Source organism: Mauremys reevesii, linkage group 2 (assembly GCF_016161935.1).
Source record: "Mauremys reevesii isolate NIE-2019 linkage group 2, ASM1616193v1, whole genome shotgun sequence".
NCBI classification, from domain to species: Eukaryota; Metazoa; Chordata; order Testudines; family Geoemydidae; genus Mauremys; species Mauremys reevesii.
Genome location: NC_052624.1, coordinates 275,700,352 through 275,719,042, shown reverse-complemented (window position 1 = coordinate 275,719,042; position 18,691 = coordinate 275,700,352). Strand labels below are relative to the sequence as shown.

Genomic DNA, 18,691 nt, shown 5'->3' with positions numbered 1-18,691 from the left:
GTTCGAGTCAGACACAGGATATCCAGAGTGAGGTGTCAGAGATGTGAGATTGCCCAGAGGTAGGGAGATTGATTTTCAGAGTCATCTGGAGGATGGGAACAGATCCTGTGGTGGAGCTCTGATCAGCACGGGTGGCGATGCAGTCGAAATCAAAAAAAAAAAGAGCTCCAGCTCCCATGCAGATGATGATGGCTGCTGTAGGGCAGGCAAATCCGTTCTATCAGCTCCCGTTACAGACAGATGAAGAGAAAATTTTTTAAAAAAAGAAAGAGAGAGACTGACAGGGGAGAGCGCAGACTGCAGCGTGACAAAGCAAGCGACAAAGAAAGCCAAAATCAAATGGAATGGGGAGGACTGGAGAGGACTGGGTAGACAGTTCCTGCAGGCTGAGCTCCAAATGCTTCTAGGTCAAAACACAGTGTCCGCGGTGGGTCAGGGGGCATGGCTTGGCAATCTACTCACCCCACACACCCCAAAAGCGAAAGGAAAACAATCCTCTGACTCTTTTACCATGTCACCCTGTCTTGCTGCAGATAGACACGATGCTGCCGATGCTGCAGCCGTCACATCAAATCCCATCCATCCCTGGCTGATGGTGGTGAGAAGGACTAAAGGACGTCTGTCGTCTCTGGTCATCAGCATGGGGTACATGGGGCACTGACTAGCATCCGTCAGCAGGTCGTCAAGGCGCCTGGCCCCTTTTTTTTCTGGTGGTGGGGGGTGGTGGGTGGTGCACATGGCTCATCATAGCAACATCATAGCAACAGGGGCTGGCCACCATCAGCCCCACCTTCATGTGTAAAAGAAGATGGAAGTTGCCCTGGAGATGCTGCTGGATGCTGGCTTCTCTCCCTACACACTGCTTAAGCTGGAGGCTGCCTTCCTCATTTGAGTAGAGGCCACCAGGGAAAATGTGCAGAAAGAGGAATGTGCCAAAGACAGAGATCCCTGAGGGACCCCAAACAGGGAAAGGAGCCATTAATGAAAGGAGGGTTTGGAAATGTGGGAGGAGAACCCAGGTTACAGCGCAAGAATGAGAATTCAGGAGAAATGAGTGAGAAAAAGCAAGCAGATATCTCAGCCTCCTTGATATTAGAAAAAAAGGTTCTTTGTCTTGGACTAAAAAAGGGGATCAATGACATTGTAAGGACAGCTTTGGTGGTGTCCAAGGGAAGCAGGGGAAACTAGTTTTCAGGGGACCTAGGAGACCAGGAGAAAAGAGGATATTAAGGCAGAGGGAGTAGACTACATGGTCACCTAGTTTGAAGGCAAAGGGTAGAGGGAGATGGCCTGGTAGTTGCAGCAGAAGCTGGATCAAAGATTTCTTTGTGTGTGAGTTTGGGGATATAGGGTATGTCTGAAGAGTGACGGAAAGAAGCCAAGTATGAAAGAGAATGAGGCTGAAAATGGGATAGCAAGGGAAGCCAGGAGTCTTACAGAAATCATAAGGGCAGGCCAAAGGGGTAGAGGCCAGGATCAGGCGACACAGCTCTCAGGCAGCAGCACCAACTGGAAGTAAAATGAGCTTCTCTCCAACAGCTCCAGGTCCTTTTATATCAGTCACGATAACAGCAGCATATGTGGATTTAATAAGTGTGGCGTATTCCTTCCTCTGTCTCACTAGTATACGTTAAAGTGAGTGTGAGCTATTTTAGTGGAACCTCGCTGATGTGAAACATGGTAAGTTACATGTGGGAGGTGGGGGACAGTCACGGAGAGGGGCCAGCTGCGTCCAGAGTGACATTCAGAACCAGCGCAGGGGTGAGACCCTTTCATTGTTTCCATGTTGGACACAAGGCCGGAGCTCTGTTGTGCGTGGGAGTCTCCAGTTCTCAGGAGTCTGGAGGATTCTGCAGTAGTTCAGCTAGTTCCTGGTTGGAGCCTTTAGTGGTGGATCTGGTTCTTGCTACGTACTACTACCTGTGCACTAGCAAGCTCTGTCTTTTCCCAAAGGAGCTGGACTCACTGAATCTCAGTATCTGTACTCAGCATGTTTCTCAGGGAGGCTCTGAAAGGGCAGAGGCAGCAAACGACTGAGTCACAGTAATAGAACCGATTGGAAAAATTTTCCCACCCACAACGGATTTTGAAGAATATGAAAATTACTTGTTTTCTTAATTTTGGGAGTTTTCATCTTTATTTTATTTGCAACTGGTGAAAAGAATTTTTAAAATTCAGTTTTCATCTGAAAAATGTTAGTTTTTTTAAGGTTTTGTCTTTTTTGATGAAAATGTGAAAACTTGTGAGGAAAATGGATTTTTTTGGTGAAAATTCCCACTCTGTCACAAGAATGTGCCACGGGATATTTTGACCAGCTTTCCATAAGCAGATGAGTTAGTGCAGGGATTGGCAACCTTTGGCTTGCGGCCCGCCAGGCCAGGCCGGGCCGGGCCAGTTCATTTATCTGCTGCGTCCGCTGGTTCGGCCAATGACGGCTCCCACTGGCCGTGGTTCGCCACTCCAGGCCAATGGGGGCTGTGGGGAGTGGCGGCCAGCACATCCCTTGGCCTGCGCCACTTCCCACAGCCCCCATTGCTGATCCCTGAGTTAGTGAGTGGTGGGAGGCCAGCTTGGGAGATGCAGTTCATTGAGGACAAAGGTGCCTGTAGGTGGTGACTGGGACTTGTCTGAGTCCTTCCTAGCGGTTGTGATGTCACTTACCTGTGATGAGCTGCCTATGTCACAAATCCCTGGATTTCAGAACAGGCTGTCAGAGAAAGGTCAGGCAGAGCTGGCTGGGCTTTCCTCTAAGAGGGGGTGTTTGCCCAGGCATTGACCCTGCTTGGTTACAGCAGTTTGAGGTGTGATGGCATGTCAGAGCACGTGCAGTTGAATGGGAAGTTGGTAGCAGAAGTACTGCAGGGATTCAACACAGATGCTGAGCCCACAGGTCACCACTAAGGTAGGGTGGTAGCGTGCAGTGGGCACTATCATGTGACGAGAGGTGGTGTTGAATCATTGCCAATGGGGAAAGATGGACGTGCCAGTACTGGTGCACAGTGGTGGATGAAGACTAGAGAGGGTTACCAGTGCCTGAGAACACCCAGGATTCATTCTCAAGATGAGGCTTTGCAGGGTCTATTTCAGGAGGTTCCCACAGCGACTGGCCATATAGGCTTCATTGTCAGTAACTTCCCAGGTGCTCTTTAGTGTAGGTTGTAGCTATTACTGGCTGAACTGATCTTGGCTATGTGGCAGATGTGCTGACTGCTGTGTTTTTCAGTAGGAGGGAACAGTATGCCCTGAAAGCTTTGGCTATGCAGTCATTGGATTCTTAATCACAGAGGCCAGGCTGTGCTGTCTCTGCTAACGGAGATTTCTTGTTTCCTCTCTCTTCCAACCTTGCAATTAAACAGAAATATCTCACTTGCCAAGTGGTCACCAACCTTTTCTTGCAGCTCAGCAAGGACAGAGCAGATTAAAAAGTCCCGATTGAAAGAGAGTTAATTAGGGAGAGGCAGCTTTTGTTAAAATTTAACTGTTTGGATGTCATTGTTAATTAAAAATGTGTGTAGCATCTGTTAGGAGAATACTGAACAAGCAGTAATACAAATATCAAACGACCGTCGCAACACCAGTGATGGCACGTGCAGTGGTATGACCCCCAAGAACAAATGGTTCTCACAATACCGACTTCATCATAGGAAGATGGGAAATATTTCCATTCTTGCAGAGTGGTGTTGCACTGAGGCTATTATTGCTTATATTTGTACCAAGGGTCCAAGACAAGTATATCACCAATAAGACTGTGCCTGCTCTACAGAGTTTACAGTCGAGGTGTCAGACAGGTGGAATGCAACAGGCGGAGAAGACAAAACGAGATGGGCGTGGAATGTGACTAATAAATCAGTACCTTGTTTTGAGAAGGCTGCTGGGGTCGCTGCACTTACTTATGGAGACCATTGTGCCCTGAAGACATGGAAAAAATCTCCTGTGGGAGTCTGGCTTGGTGAGACCCTCTGCGGGGAGCCAAGGAGAGAGAGAGTGATTGCTGGTGCCCGAAGGCCCAATTTCAGAGTCATGGAGACCACGGGCGTGTCCCTGTGAAATGGTGGGGATGCTTGGGGTCCAGCACACTAATGGGGTTACACCCAGGGAACTGATTAATCATGGAGTCATAGAACCATAGGGTTAGAAGGGACCGCAAGGCTCCCCTAGTCTATCCCCATGCTGAGATGCAGGATTTGTTGTGTCTAAGCCATCCAGGGCAGATGGCTATCCAGCCTCCTTTTGAAAACCTCCACTGAAGGAGTTTCTACAACCTCCCTTGGCCTCTGTTCCATTGTCCTACTGCTCTTACAGTTATGAGGGTTTTCCTGTAGATGACAAAATGAAATTCAACAAAGACAAATGTACACTTGGGGAAGAAAAAACAAATGCACAAAGACTGGGGGGTAACTGGCTTGGCAGCAGCACTGCTGAGAAGGATCCGGGAGTAGTGGTGGTTCACAACCTCAACATGAGTCAACAATGCGACACCATTGAAAAAGCAGCAAATGCAATTTTAGGTTGCGTTAACAGCGGCATAACATGTAAGTCACAGGAGGTGATAGTACTGCTCTATTTGGCGCTGGTTAGGCTGTACTTGAAAGGCTGCCATAAAGAAGATGGAGAAAGGTTGTTCTTTTTTGCCACAGAGAGCAGGACAAGAGGCAATGGATTAATGATTGAGGACCCTGTGAATCTGTAATACTACTCCCTACCCTTGAGCCAATTTCTTACCTCCAACCTGCTAAGTACATTCTCTTTCTTCCGTCACACCAAATCCCTCTTTTAAACATGCTTCTTCCATGGACTCTTCAAACCTTGACTTCTTTAACAAAAAACCCTCACCCTCGCTTAGCTGGGCAGTTCTTCCTTCTCTTGTCTCATCTCAGTTTAGAGAGCCTGGCTAGCTCAGTTGGTAGAGCATCAGACTTTTAATCTGAGTATCCAAGGTTCATGTCCCTGGTCAGGCAGAGGGACACTTATCCCCTGAGAACTTCAGTAGAACTCTCCTTGACCCCAGTTTTTTGGGGGAGGGATAGCTCAGTGGTTTCAACATTGGCCTGCTAAACCCAGGGTTGTGAGTTAAATCCTTGAGGGGGCCGTTTAGGGAACTGGGGTAAAAATGTCTGGGGATTGGTCCTGCTTTGAGCAGGGGGTTGGACTAGATGACCTCCTGAGGTCCCTTCCAACCCTAATCTTCTATGGATGGGAAGATGACTCTGATTTTACAGTGATAAAATATATACTGCCAGTTTATGGCAAAATCATGACCCCAAGTGAAGTGGCACAGGTCTTCATTCAGTTGCCACCAGCTGGAGAGGGTTTCATGTCATCCTGCGACTACACTTGGAGTCCCTTTCTCTCTCTCCATATTACTCTCTGAGCTTTGAGGCTGGAATATTCTCTCTGTTTATGGGTTTTTAATAAGAACGGCCAGACTGGGTCAGACCTGTGGTTCATCTAGCCCAGTAGCCTGTTTTCCGACAGTGGCCAGTGCCCAATATTTCAGAGGGAATGAACAATCAAGTGATCCATCCATCGATGTCATCCTCTCCCAGCTTGCAATTAGAGGCTTGGGACACCCAAAGCATGGGGTTGCATCCCTGACCATCTTGGCTAACACTCATCACAGTAGCATCTACATGCTTCTGTAGTATCTGGCTGTTATTTCCCTCATTCCCTCATTGGGGCTGGTACAGATTAGACTACAAACCCACGGAGTCCAATACTTCTACTTTACCTACCTACCCATTTGTGTCCTGTGCAGGAATTAGCTGTGAAAGCTGCATTGATGGTGCATTCAGGAACAGCAGGGCTGCAGTCATTCCATGCAGCTGAGACGTTTTCCCTGTGTAAGTGGTAGGCTGAGACCTTACTGCGTAAGCAGCCACCATTGCTATGTAGCCATGTAGTGAATTGGGTTCAAAGCCTGATTCCTCCCAGTCTAAGTCATTGTCAGGATCCCAGTGCTGAACCCAGGCCTACCAGGTCCTTAGGTGGCATCCTTGGCTGCTGCACTATGGTGATGCACTGTACTACTATCCCTGACCAATAGCCTTAGTGCTAAAGGCCTGCAGACCTTCAGCAGTCATGCCCCAGCCCCCTGACTGGATGGATAGATAGCACTGTCATTGGGTACCTGGGCTATATAAAGACACCAACAGGAAGAGGAAGCTATCTGAGCAACAGACCATTGCCTGGTGGTTGCTGCCTAGACTGCCTTGCCCTGTTGCCTCACCTGACCTTGCTTCCTTAACCCACTGATCCAGGCCCTGGGATTGAATCTTCCAGCTACTGACACCTGCGAGAACTCTGACCATTCCTCCTGGCTACCTGACCGCTCGAACACACTTGACTACTGCTTGGGGTTGTCCCTAGCCCACTTTAGCCACTGGGCATTATAGTCATGAGTGTTACCTTGTAGTGGTTCTGATACTCACCAAGAAGAGATCCAAAATCCCCCCCTTGTTGGCTTCCAAGAAGGCTGCTGGGGTGGAGGGTGCGAAGAAAGAAGTCCTATGTATTGGGCAGAAACTCCCAACCCAGGAGCCAGTCATCTCAGGAAGAACATCGGAACGCTAGTGGGACCACACAACGGCTGCATTTTAACACAGTTTGTTAGAGTAAAGCAGTGGTTTTCAACCTTTTTTCATTTGCGGACCCCTAAAAAATTTCAAATGGAGGAGTGGACCCCTTTGGAAATCTTAGACATAGTCTGCGGACCCTCAGGGCTCCACGGACCACAGGTTGAAAACCACTGGAGTAGATGATTCTGCACATTCCTATTAATCCTATAGCAGTACTGGGGTGAGGAGGGACAGACAATCTATGGAAATTGCTGTGGCTTGTGACTGTGGAGATGAGGATGGTATCGGTGATTGTGACCCTCTGGGCGATGAGACATGCAGCAGGTGTGATGGTAGTAGCAGAAGATTTGGCACTGATGGTGCAGTGATACCCTGCAAAGCTCACTAGTGAAAGGGCCCAGTGACTATCCCCTTCCTACTCAAACAGGAACAGTGCCATGGCTGATTGTACATTAACCTGCACAGGCACTGAGAGCAACATGGGAAATGGCTCGATTCTGCCCCCCTCACACAGGCTGGGTAGTTCCATGCCCTGTGAGAAGCCCCACTGATTGCAGTGGGACCCTTTTCAATCTGGTTTGGTGTAACTACCCTGGGCCCATCAGCCTGGCTCCTTTGACTTCCCTGGAGTGAAAGTGGTTTACACCAGCTGAGGATCTGGCCCCATATTTTCATTGAGAGCTGTGCCCTCCGCACGTCTTTATGCAAATCACTTCCTTTGCCCTTTATGCTGCCTTAAAAGGCAGCTCGGCCGTGGTTTTTGATGTATTCCGCTCTGTACCTGGCTAGCCCACTAAGGGCCTTCAGCAGCAACCCCTTCCAATGCAGAGATGTAAGCACTCATGACTAACCAGTTTGTCTGATGCTTTCCCGTTGAGTACAGAGACCTTAATCATTCCATCAAAATTAACCTGGGTGCCTCATTGATCCCTGGCCATGAGTTTACCCATATTATCCACACACCCAGACACTTCAAAGCCATCTGTAGTAGGAAGAGAGCCTGAGATCTAAGCCCTTGTATTAGAGACCTGGTATGAGGCAGGACCTGGTCACAGAATTTGGCAACAACAGGGCTGATATTGCAGAAACACACATTCCTAAGAAGTGCTAAGCACAAAGTACTCATGCAAACATATTCCAATATTACGTGGTACCAGAACATCCCGATGTTAAGAATGGTACAAAAGCATTCCCCAAGGATAACAGAAACACACTGACGCCTCCTAAAAGATAAGAGTAGGATGATAGCACGTAACTTGTTTATATTAGGGTATAAAAATGTATTTTTAAAAAAGTATCTTTGGCCAGCCGAGGGGGCAGTGGAAAGTCCTGCCACTGACTGAGCTGTGTCCATTGTCACTGGCGTACATGTCTTAGTATCCTCGTAGAGTCTGCCAGGTGCTATTACCATGCTTCATCAACAGTAAACCTGGCTGGGTTCCTTCATAATTTAACAGATCTTGTGGTTATTGGGCAGTTCGCTCGAGGTTTGCTGTGCCATCTGTCTGTGCAGAGCTGGGGCAGCACACAGGGAAAACACACACACGCAGGGCCAGTGCAAGGATACTTTGAGCCCACCTTGCACCTCCCCCACCCGTCCCCCCCAGAGCATCGATTATAAACTTTCAAAAACGAATACTGCATAATATGGCATTGTTCATTAGAATTAATACATGTTCGGCTTGAAAATTTATTAATTTCATTATTTAGTCTACATATTTAATGAAAATAAATGAATAACCTGACAGGGTGTGGGGCTGGCTGGCTTTGGGCATGGGGGGTGCGGCAGTGGTTGTCTGGAGACAAGGTGGTGTGGGACTGGCTGTGGGCAGGGCAGAGCGTGTGGGGTTGTCTGGAGACAGGGAATGCGGGGCTGGCTGCGGGCAGGGCAAGGGGTGCAGCAGGGGCTGGCTGCGGGCAGGGCAGGGGGGTGCAGCAGGGGCTGGCTGAAGACGGAGGTTGGGGCTTGCGGGCAGGGCAGGGGGTACGGCAGTGGTTGGCTGGAGACAGGGTGCGGGGCTGGCTGAGGGCAGGGCAGGGGGTGCAGCAGGGGCTGGCTGCGGGCAGGGTGGCGGGTACCAGGGCCGTCCCTAGATATTTTGGGGCCCTATACAGCCCCCCCCTCCAGGGGCGTGGTGCCCCCGGCCTTGCCCCACGGGGGGAAGGGTCTTCGGGGGGGATGGGGCTTCCCAGGTTTCCTTGTGGGGGGGCAGGCCTCTGGGGGGGGGGGCTGGCTTTGAGGGTGAGGGTAACCACCCCCCAGCACTCCCCAGGTCTCTGCACTTCCCCCCACCGGTGAGTGCAGGCCCGGCCCTGCTGCAGAGCTCAGGGGAGTGGGAGTGGGGGTGGGGCTGAGCAGGGGCAGGGAAGAGCCAGAGCAGCAGGGAGCAGCGCAGCGCCCCCGGCGGCCGGAGGAGGAATAACATCACTTCCCGGCCCAGAGCTGATCAAAGCCACAGCGCCGGGTGAGCATCCCAGACATTTTGGGCACCGCTTTTTGGCGCCTTCAAATCTTGGCGTCCTAGGCGACCGCCTAGTTTGCCTAATGGTTGCACTGGCCCTGCACACATGCAGCCAAACATCTGACCACACCATGATTTATTTATTCCTTTTTTTCCTAGACCCTTCATGTCAGGGGATGAACTTTTTTCAGGGGGGAGGAGGGGCATCATGGGGAGAGCTTGTGATGCTGCTGCCCTGTCCCTGTTGGGTAGATCAATGGAGTTCTTGAGCTTGTAGAGCACTCTATACGGCTGTTTTTATGAGCACTAATGATATCCTGTGCCCAGCTTTCTATATTATCTCTGCTGCCTGCTAACCCTCTGCCCCAATCACATTGTTCATTGTGTTGTCTGTGGGACACCGGTAGCGCATGGATTTCACAGACTGTTGGAGGCTAGGGCTAATGTTAGCTTGTGGGGAGCTTTGTCCCGTCTATGCTATCATGCGCCCTTTGCTGCTCTGGGCCTGTTTTCAGGTTGTCCCTTCTGTGCAGTAGAATCCATCAGGGTCGAGTGCCCTTGTTTACAGCACACCCAAGCTATGGAGTTCTCTGACAACTATTAAGACGGCTAGGTCCTCTGAGTCTTTTAGCAGCAAAGTGAAAAGCTTCTGATTTTCACAGGCTTACAGTGGTGAATTTGGAACCATTGTCTTATTTCTGCAAGACGTTAGCGAGACGCCAAGCTTTGCCTTCTCCATTTTTCAACCATGATCCTTTCTTCTCCATGTGAAATGGATACACTTTCCTCAAATGCGTTGCCTTAGCTGTCTATTGCAGGGAGTGATACTTGTTATTATGATCATGTAGTCTGACCTCGGGTATAACACAGGGCAAAGAACTTCACCCAGCAACTTCTGCACTAAGTCCGTAACTTCTGTTTGAACTGTAGCATCTATTTTTAGAAAGACATCCAGTGTTGATTTAAAGATTGCAAGGGATGGAGAACCCACCATGTCCCTAGGTAGGTTGTTCCAATGGTTAATTCCCCTCACTGTTTAAAAAAAATGTTGATTTTTTTTCCAGTGTGAATTGGCTTAGCTTGAGTTTCTAACCATTCAGATTCAGCAACTGGATCTCATTATCCCTTTTCCCATTAGATTAGGGTTGTGAAGTGCACAAAAATAAATATTAAGAACAATCAATGGAAGAGGTGAGACTGGCACTCATGGTCTCTGGTACATGGGAAGAGCTTCTAATTATGGTCTCCTGGTTCTCAGCTTAACGTACCTTCTCCTAGGCTACAGGGGGATCTATTACAGGGACTATTTTATGGGGGAAGAGGTCTTTGCTTGTGCTTTCTTGCCCTCCAGACTGCTGAAAAATCAGGATTTTCCATGTCCTTGAGCTCATGGTGATGGAACATTCTCTTGAATGTACGGACTGGCCAGCAAAATTTGGGACAGGGGATAACACTAGGATGGAGATGGTTATTCCTGGGGTTGAGAGATAAGGGGCTTACACGGATAAGACGCCAAGAAAGGGAGACTGGGCAAGCATAGGAGTGGCCATGCTTGATTTTGTATGTTTGAACTTAGTGCTTGTATAAAACTGTTTAGAAGGGAAGGTGGTTGGAGGCTTTGACTAAATTGGTGTCCATCTGAAGTTAGCCAGAATTTTCAAACTAGGGTACTGATCTGTGTCCAGAACTGAATCTTCAGTGACCTAACTTTCTTTGTTTTGTTGATCTGGCCCTGGCACAAGAATTCCCAAGGGTGGTTTCGAAAATACCTATGTGAAAAGTATCATTTGCTGTTAATTTCGATAAAACCCAGTTACATTTTTTGGGACCCCATTTGTTCTCATCCCGGTCAAATTCAGTAGGCTTGTTCCATAAGGGCAGCACGGTAAAGGAGCAATGCAGTAAAAATCCCCTTTAAAATCATTTTCAATTCTGATGCTTCTAAAATAGCAATATTTTGTGCTAAATCTTTGAATTTAACAGAGTATTGAGTCATGTTTTGGGATAGTTCCCCCCCGCCAACCCCCCAGTGTTTTTTTGGTTTCTGTCTGCATCCTTTGGTAACAGTGTTGCTTCTTTCAAATGGGAGATACCCTGAAAGAAAGGTTGGTGGCAGTATGACTCCAAAAGCTCCTGTCACCATGCAAGCATCTTTGGAAGAATATTTTTCCTCCTTTCTGGAAACTACTCTAGAAAGGATACAAGTGAATAATCTAGGGGAGAAAAAAACACCTTATCATTAGGGAATAATGTACATGCTTATGTGCTTTGCTGGATTGGGGCCAGAGTGGTCCATGTCTTGCAGCATTGAGCCCTTAAACACTAGCAATAGGAATTGCCATACTGGATCAGACAGACCAGTGTATCCATCTAATCCAGTGGGCCCTCTGACAGTGGCCAGTCCCAGATTGCTCAAAGGAAGGTGCAGGGAACCCTGCAGTGGATGATTCTGGAATAATTCGCCCATAAGGAAATGTCCTTCCTAATCCTAACCCCCTGTCATTTAATAGTTCACTATAGCCTGAAGCATGGAGATTTAAACCCCTTCTGGGTTTTTTTTTTAAATCCCAGCTTGTGTAGATCTGCTTCTTATCCAGATACATTTCTCATCCTTTTCTGAATTCTATAGTGCTCTTAGCCCTCCATAGCATCCCGTGGCAATGAGTTTCACTGGTTAATTTTGTGTTTAAAAATTATTTCCTTTCATGCTCACAAACTAGCGGCCTTTCATTTTTACTCTGAGGAGCCGCCTGATTTAATGTTCCCTGTCCCATTGGTTTGTTTGTACATCTCTAGGATATATCTGCTTTATTTGTCTGCTTTCCAAACGAACCAATCCCACTTTTTCAGTCTCTCTTCATATGGAGATTTTCCCCGACCGCCAGTCATTTTTGTTGCCCATTTCTGAAGCCTGTCCAATTCGGCTGGATCTGTTTACAGATTGGTTGATCAGAGCTGTACACAGCATCCCGGGTGAGGGCCTGCCTCTGCTTTATATTGTGGAATAATATATTTTCAGTCTTCTCTATTCCATTCCTTATACAATCTAAAACCCTGCGGGATTATTTTTTTTTCACTGCCACTTTTCATCAGAGAAATATTTCTGCTGAGCTGTCCACAATGACAGCCAGGTCTTTTCCCTGAATGATTAGTTCAGAACGCAGCCCTCAGTATGAGTGATGCCAATTATTCCTCCTATTACCTTGCATTCATCAGCACTCGCTTTTCATTGAGTGTGATTAATTATGTGCCGAGCAGGCACTTGTGCTTGGAGGTACACGCGCTTCGCTGAAGTTCAACCCCAGCGTCCGAACGCTGTCCTGGTGCAGCAGAAAGACCACTGCTACGGACAAGGGGTGGAGTCAGAACTGGCTTCCTTATTGGAAGCCTTAATAGGCTACAGTCAAGACTGAGCAGTGTGGAAAAGCATGCGGAGCTGCTGCCTGTACTGTGGTACTTGGGTGGATAAATAAAAGCCTTTAAGGCAGTGGGTGCATTAATCCAACACCTTTAGAGTGAGGACTCTGTGCTAAGTGGGTGGGAAATGACCCATTCCCCAATATCTGTAGCATTAGTTAAAGAGCTGAAGGATACTTTCTTCTCAAAACCATGGGCCTGTTTGTAGCCAGGCTTATATGGCCATAGGGGAAGCTAGATCCCACCCTGCTCAGCCTCCCTTTCAAATACAGAGGAGACCCCAGAAGCAGCTGCCTTCCACTGCAGGTACAGAGGGGTAAGCCTAGTACTCCCCTCCCCCATTCATGCCAGGCAGGCAGAGCACTGGGGGAGTGGATGAAGCTTTGTCCTTATCCTCCCAGCACGCTGGCCAATGCAGCTGAGCTAACAAGGAGAGGGGTGTGATGTGCTGCTGATACGAGACCATAGTAATATAGGGTGACCAGACAGCAAGTGTGAAAAATCGGGATAGAGGGTGGGGGGTAATAGGAGCCCATATTAAAAAAAAAAGCCCCAAATATCAGGACTGTCCTTATAAAATTGGGACATCTGGTCACCCTATAGCAGGGGCCGGCAACCTTTCACAAGCGGTGTGCCGAGTCTTCATTTATTCACTCTAATTTAAGGTTTCGCGTGCCAGTAATACATTTTAATGTTTTTAGAAGGTCTCTTTCAATAAGTCTATAATATATAACTAAACTATTGTTGTATGTAAAATTAAATTAAAATGCAGAGCCCCCGAGACCAGTGGCCAGGACCCAGGCAGTGTGAGTGCCCCTGAAAATCAGCTTGCGTGCCACCTTCAGCACGTGTGCTATAGGTGGCCTACCCCTGCCCTATAGTAATAGCATGTCACAGCCCCCTGGGAGCAGGGAAGGAATTACACTAGGTGATTTTTGCAGGGGTGGGGTACAGCTCTGTGCCACTTCTTACACAGCTCTGGTGGTATAGGTACAGTCTAGCCGGTGTGTCCCAGAATACCGCCTTTGGAACTGAAAACATTGTACTGTGAAAACTAGCTGCTGCTGGAGAATTCTAGTGTGCATCATGTGTTGCTTTAACCGGCGTACCTAAGTCCAGTGAAAGCCTTCATGAACTTGCTCAGTCCTGTAGAATGGGCCCCAAACAGTTACACGGGCTAAAACGCAACGCACACCTCAACCCCTTGCTTGTTCATTACACTGGGGTTAGAACCTCATGGAAATTCCAGAGAGGTTTTAAAGAGTTTTGTTCAGGTTTAAATGGTTGCTTCAGTCGTAAACTCCCAGCGACAATGCTTTTGCCTTTCGCTAGCTTTTAAGATGAAATGTCTGGCACATGGGCTCCTGTGGGTAAAATTCAAAGTCAAAACTAGCCATACGTACTGGTCTCACCCCTTTTGTTCTTTCTCCATCTCCTCCCAGCCTTCCCAACCCCTTTCCACCTAATTGTACCATTTCTTTCATATGGTGTACGTGGTTCGTATGAGGTTTTTTTGTTTATTTTTGCTACTTTTGTATGTTGATGAAATTCTCTGAGAAGGTGTGGGTCAAGAAAAACGACCGACAATACTAAATATAATGTATTCAAACTCATTAAAAATAAACCAGGTTGCAGCTGGTACTTAAGCAATGCATCCAAAATTCATTGGAGATCAACAGGGAATTTTCCTTGCTACACTGAATGCCAAAATGTACGCAATAGTAGCAGTGCATTTATGTATTGTTAAAGATGGAAATACAGTGCCTTCCCTTCCTCCCCACCCCCATCTGTTGTCCCCCTCCCCATGTATGTGATAATGGAGAAAATCCCTTAGTAACTAATGGCTAAGGATAGTGATACTGCATAGGGGAAAACCTCACTGAGCACAAACACTGGTGGTGGTTAGTTTCAGCATTCTAGCCTGGGCACCGAGCCAACCAACCAGGGTTCCTTTCCCACCTCTCAAACACATAATATATAAGAAACAAAACAACACACCAAACCATCCAGGGAATCTAGGTGTATAATCATGTCATTAAAATAAATATTGCTTTTTCCCCACCCTGCTTCAGCTAAGATGGATTTAATAGAGCCAGCATCCTTGTGTGTGAACGGGTGTGTTTGCGAGGGTTAGTCTCTGAGTGTTTAAGACTCTGTAATCAGTGATATGTGACCTCGGGCTATGGATTCTGCTCAGTTTCAGCAACAGGAAGGACAGTCTCAAGCGCCACTTTCTGAACTATGTAGGTGAGGTACTGAGCCTCCCCAAGTCCCATAGAAATTGATGGCACCCAGGGCCTTCCAGGATCTGGTCCTTATGAAACATTAACCACTAAAATGTCCTTTGAGCAATCTGGTAATGACCACTGTCATTGTTTATAGGAAGAACATCTTAAAGTTAAGACTCTGTGGATTCCTAATAATGTAGGTCTAAATTCTGCTCTCAGATCATAGAATCATAGAATATCAGGGTTGGAAGGGACCTCAGGAGGTCATCTAGTCCAACCCCCCTGCTCAAAGCAGGACAACCCCCAACTAAATCATCCCAGCCAGGGCTTTGTCAAGCCTGACCTTAAAAACCTCTGAGGAAGGAGATTCCACCACCTCTCCAGGTAACCCATTCCAGTGCTTCACTACCCTCCTAGTGAAATAGTTTTTCTTAATATCCAAGCTAGACCACCCACACAACAACTTGAGATCATTGCTCCTTGTTCTGTCATCTGCCACCTCTGAGAACAGCCTAGCTCCATCCTCTTTGGAACCCCCCTTCAGGTAGTTGAAGGCTGCTATCAAATCCCCCCCCTCACTCTTCTCTTCTGCAGACTAAATAAGCCCAGTTCACTCAGCCTCTCCTCATAAGTCATGTGCCCCAGCCCCCTAATCATATTTGTTGCCCTCTGCTGGACTCTCTCCAATTTGTCCACATCCTTTCTGTAGTGGGGGGAATCAAAACTGGATGCAGTACTCCAGATGTGGCCTTGCCAGTGCCAAATAGAGGGGAATAATCACTGCCCTCGATCTGCTGGCAGTGCTCCTATTAATACAGCCCAATATGCTGTTAACCTTCTTGGCAACAAGGGCACACTGTTGACTCATATTCAGCTTCTTGTCCACTGTAATCCCCAGGTCCTTTTCTGTAGAACTCCCAATTAGCCAGTCGGTCCCGAGCCTATAACAATACATGGGATTCTTCTGTCCTAAGTGCAGGACTCTTCACTTGCCCTTGTTGAACCTCATCAGGTATCTTTTGGCCCAATCCTCCAATTTGTCTAGGTCACTCTGGACCCTATGCCTACCCACCAGTGTATTTACCTCTCCCCCCAGTTTAGTGTCATCTGCGAACCTGCTGAGAGTGCAATCCACACCATCCTCCAGATCATTAATGAAGTTGTTGAACAAAACCGGCCCCAGGACTAACCCCTGGGGCACTTTGCTTGATACCAGCTGCCAACTAGACATCGAGCTGTTGATCGCTACCCGTTGAGCCTAACGATCTAGCCAGCTTTCTATCCAGCTTATAGTCCATTCATACAATCCATACTTCTTTAACTTGCTGGCAAGAATAGTGTGGGAGACCGTAACAAAAGCTTTACTAAAGTCAAGGTATATCACGTTCACTGCTTTCCCCATATCCATAGAGCCAGTTATCTCATCATGGAAGGCAATCAGGTTGCTCAGGCATGATTTGCCCTCGGTGAATCCATGTTGACTGTTCCTGATCACCTTCCTCTCCTCCAAGTGCTTCAAAATGAATTCCTTGAGGACCTGCTCTATAATTTTTCCAGGGACTGAGGTAAGGCTGACTGGTCTGCAGTTCCCCGGATTCTCCTTCTTCACTTTTATAAAAATGGGCACTATATTTGCCTTTTTCTAGGCGTTCAGGTTGTCCATGCCTACACTGATGTTTTCTCTTAAATGTTTATGCCACCCCACATCAGATCCCTCCTGGGTGAGAGCCGAGTGCTGCCAGGTGTGCTAAGGCCAGCATTTCCCAAAAGAGCTCCACTCCCATTTAGGCATCCATACAAGTACCAAACCAGACAGTCTCTGCGCAAAAGAATAAATGGACACAAATCTGACATTAGGAATCATAACATTCAAAAACCAGTAGGAGAACACTTCAGCCTCTCTGGCCATTCAGTGACAGATTTAAAGGTGGCAACTTTGCAACAGAAAAGCTTCAAAAACAGACTCCAACGAGAAACTGCTGAACTTGAATTGATATACAAACTAGATACTATCAATTTAGGCTTAAATAGAGACTGGGAATGGCTGAGCCATTACATACATTGACTCTATTTCTCCCATGTTAAGTATCTTGTCAAACTGTCTTAAATGGGCTATCTTGATTATCACTACAAAAAATTTTTTTTCTCCTGCTGACAACAGTTCATCTTAATTAATTAGCCTCTTAGAGTTGGTTGGGCAACTCCCACCTTTTCATGTTCTCTGTATGTATATATATCTGCTCACTATATGTTCCATTCTATACGTCCGATGAAGTGGGCTGTAGCCCATGAAAGCTTACACTCAAATAAATGTGTTAGTCTCTAAGGTGCCACAAGTACTCCTGTTCTTTTTTTCTGTTTCTTTTCTTCTTCTCAAGCACTTGGGGCAAGGTGTTGGCTACCCTGAAACCATCTGATTCAAGTGTCCATCAAAGCAGGGTGTTGGCTACCCTGGGACCTTCTGTCTTACAGCACATCTTTACATGTTAATTGGGAGGAGCATATGATATTCCCCAATACTTATACCCCTTTCTCAAAGGAGCCACATGTCCCGAAAAGTTCTGATCATTTCTTGCATCTTTCTCTAGCTTCTGTTTCTGACACCTATTTATTTTCAGTGAGGCGTCTACTACTGGAATTTGTCATTTGCGAGGATCCCCTGTGGAGAGCAATTTTCCTTGCCTTCTCCAGTGTTTGCCTTTTGCTGATGTTTATATTCCTGTTGGGATTCAAGACCCAGACTTTAGCTATTCATCTCTGTTAATTTATTGTCTATAAACCCCGGGCACACTAGTGGTGATACCACAGGCCCCATTAGCAAGTTACCAGGAACCTGGTCCCTGCATCTAATTTCCCTGTATTTGCATACATGTTTAAAACTATAATACAACACACCGCCATAATTTTTGCTTGCATTCTTATCTGCCCATGAGGGAGATAAGCAGCTGTTTGAGTTCATCAGCAATAAAATCCTGCGGTTGATGGTTTTGTCCTACCCTGGGCTTTAAAGTTTAGAGCGGTGGTGTGCCAGCATTTAGCCCTCATGCTCTTTCTCTGTGGTATGGGCCATGCGTGGTATGGACACCGTTCTATGAACTGTGGTCTTATACATTTGTCATGTGGCTGTCTGAGCCAAAAATTGGGGCAGGAGGAATGGGGTTTTGTTCAAATTCAGAAGAAAACTATATTTTCTTTTGGTGGACTTCTGTCATGAGAAATATATTTCTCAGTGATTAGACTTTGGTGTTATCTAGAAATCTTTCCATACTGGTTGTTTGGGATGGCATATACCACAGGCTGTCAAAACCTTTTCCTAGGGAAGACAATGTCTTCACAGTCTGTCACATGGCCATTCATGATGGCACTGCACATCCTTTCCCATTGGTGATAGCTATACTCTTCTCAGCACAGGGCTGAGAGCCAGGAATTCTTCCATTATAATGCAAACCTTGATATGGTGCCCTTTGGCAAATCTGAAAATTCCCACACTGTACCCTGGGGGTTGAGCTGAACTGGACAGAGAATGGAACAGACTTTCACAAAAAGGTGTGGTTTTGTTTGTTGAAATTTAATATTTTAAACAATTTTTTTGACCAGCTCTGGAGTCAGAGTGCTAAGGACTTTAACCTCAGTCACTGCACTGCACACCAAGGGGTGCTTGGAGTTTCCTGGTGAAGGTGGGGATAGAACTCAGAATCTACTGCTGAGAAAGCTAGTGCCTCTCTACACGGGTTAAATGAGAATCACTATTAGCAGCATAGGGCCTATGAAATACCATATGAAACTTTTGAATTGATCTGATAAACGACAGTGGTACCAACACACACATTACCTCTTCATTGCCCTAGACACTCTGATTATACTCTGAACAAGGCATATTTTGATGTTTAACCTTGACTCTTCCCCCCCTCAGTAATGGAGCTTAAAAATACAAATATTTAACCCTTCATATCTCAAAGTAAAGAAGTTTTTTTTGTTTTGTTTTTTGAAATAACCCTCCTTCATTCAC

The 18,691-nt window shown here is 46.9% G+C and overlaps 1 protein-coding gene across 13 annotated transcripts in view; it reads left to right on the top strand.

The window, feature by feature from the left end:
- FAM135B (family with sequence similarity 135 member B) overlaps positions 1-18,691 on the top strand; it is a 438,555-nt gene that overhangs the window by 74,770 nt on the left and 345,094 nt on the right. For 11 of the 13 annotated variants that reach the window (XR_005595027.1, XM_039527229.1, XM_039527216.1 and 8 more), the window contains exon 1: positions 2,709-2,902. The exons of 1 other annotated variant lie outside the window; for it this stretch is intronic. The gene's annotated coding sequence lies outside the window, so the exon portion shown is untranslated. Of the gene's footprint in view, positions 1-2,708; positions 2,903-5,755; positions 5,841-18,691 lie in introns of those variants that run through there. One more of the 13 variants, XM_039527224.1, reaches the window with a different exon arrangement.